Genomic DNA, 2500 nt, shown 5'->3' on the forward strand with positions numbered 1-2500 from the left:
AGGCTATGCCAACCTTTTCTGCATGAGGACAACTCACGTGTAAAACCACGCAGCGACACAAACGTAAACAAAAATGGAGGGAGGAGACAGATGCACGTTTTATCTATACAGTCATTATTTTGAGTTTGTGTCAGCTAAACATGACAACATTAAGGTACATTGTACATTCTGTGCTGGCGACAAAGTGGAGTCTCCCACATATTGATATCCTGACGCCCGCAAATTACATAAAATCTCCCGGAACCTAGAGCGAACAAGAGCACGCAAGCCAGACCGGACTTAAAATTGTGTGTGCATCTGAGTTTAACGCGCACACAACGGAGAGGGAGAGAGAGAGGAGTGGTGCGTGTGTGCCTGAAGCGCATCCAAGACAGAGAGCATCCTGGTCTGTTTTGCTAAATTAACCAATCAGTTTTCAGTGTAGGTGGGCTTATATCTCTTTTCTCCGGAACTTAATTAATCAGTTCAGTTAGTGTATCTAGGAGAGCGTCATGGCAGAGTCAGTGCCCCTCAAAAAGGAACATTTAAGACCCATTTCACATCAGGCTACACAAAAGTGTACCCAATTGTCTCATAAGAGTAAAACATAATGATAGTCTTGCACACTGCACTGTTTGTAACAGTGACTTTAGCATTGTTCACGGCGGGTTAAATGATTGCAAAAGACTTGTTGAGGTGAGTTTAACAAGTGTAATCTCATTTGCATATTACTCAGGCCTATACTAGTTGCCAAGGCTACATGAAAAGGCCAAACTACCAAAATCTACATATTTTACTATCACAATTTCTATCAATGGGCCTTCCTTATTTGGTGTACTGACTAGACATTATTGAACAAACATCTGCATTTCAGTATCTAAGTAGGTTAGGTTGGGATGTCTGCTATATATTGTTGGCATTACTGTTAAAATGCACTTCCAGTATAGTGAGTATTGGCAAAACTGGTTATCATTTTTATGTTGAGGCGGTGGGGGTGTTGTCGGCAGCTGCTGAAAGTAGCTAATAAAGTAACTTGTAATCTAACTTGGTTACTTTTGAAATCAAGTAATCAGTAAAGTAACTAAGTTACTTTTTAAAGGAGTAATCAGTAATCAGTAATCAGATTACTTTTTCAAGGTAACTGTGGCAACACTGATAACCACCCAGAAAAACTCAGAATGTGAGTGATAAAGTTCATTAATTGTATGAAACTTTTTGTTAGTTATCCATTGCAGCATCGGCTAGGCTGTTATGCTAACTCAGCCTTTAAATATGCTGTTATTTTGGTCATGTGGACTTGATTAAACGGGTAAAGATAATTCATAAACTGCTTATTTCTTACATGACTGAAGCCTATAGGTTCAACAGTGGTGTTTGAGGTTGCTGTGTTAAGTTGTATGTGATCGCTAAACAATTCATAGGATCAAATCAGTTTATTTTGAGTTAGCCTAACTGACCTGTAGGCTATAGCATATAAGCCTATTCTGTTTTCATTTATTAGCATTTGTTGTGATTATATAATCAAATGACACTCATGATAACTTGAAATAGAAGGACAGAAGATAGATTGATGTCCACAATCACGAATTTCACGAGACAAATTAGAACAAACTGTTCCGGTAAAAATATTCTTGCCATGTTTAAAATGCTGCACATTTCCCCTTCATAGCCTATCTCTGGCCATTCATTTTTGGATGACTGTAGAGTTGTACTTTAGCCTAGAACCTACGTCTTCGTAGACAGTAGCCTAGTTCTAGGCTACACCATTAGGCCATCTTGAGAATAAAAGATTTCACTGCTAACGATCATCCTCCACAACTATGAGGATAGGTAGGCTAAACGGTCGTTCGTCGCCTTTTTGCTTCTTATTGTAAAACCAACTGTTAGGGCATACACAAGTGGTCGGCATCCCGGTCAATATTTGATTCAATTTTGAAGCTATTTGTAACTATGTGTAGCCTATGCAACCCGACTGTTGTAGGCTTGCCTACCACTCTGCAGTGCCTTGCCTACCATTCTTGCCTACCACTCTAGTTGTAAACAAACGGTGACGTAACATTAGAACGGAGGTGCAAAACCTTAATAGGCACATAGTCAGTAGCCCTATACAGTATATTAGAAAATAGGTTGATGTACAGTGCAGCACATTTCTATTTTTTATGTAAAGGCCCTAAAAGGCATTAAAAACATCCAAAATAATATGTAATGTTACCAGGCAAACATGTTTTTGGGTAAGGGGTACTATTTCTTAAGAATAAAACAATAAGTCAAAAATGCAAGTAAGAGCTTGGCTAGGAAATAAAATTATTTTTTCCCCTTCTTACATGTAAGCAAAAAAGAGAGAGAGAGGAGAAAAGAGAGAGAGAGGAGAAAAGAGAGAGAGAGGAGAAAGTAGAGAGAGAGAGAGAGAGAGAGAGGGAGAGGGCAGAAGTTCAAAGACTGCGGAAATCTGAAGCAGCTGTGTTGGCCAAGTTCTGTGGACTCATAAAAGACATTTTTGGGTATTTTTTATTTTTTGATA

Source organism: Alosa sapidissima, chromosome 22 (genome assembly GCF_018492685.1).
Source record: "Alosa sapidissima isolate fAloSap1 chromosome 22, fAloSap1.pri, whole genome shotgun sequence".
NCBI classification, from domain to species: Eukaryota; Metazoa; Chordata; class Actinopteri; order Clupeiformes; family Clupeidae; genus Alosa; species Alosa sapidissima.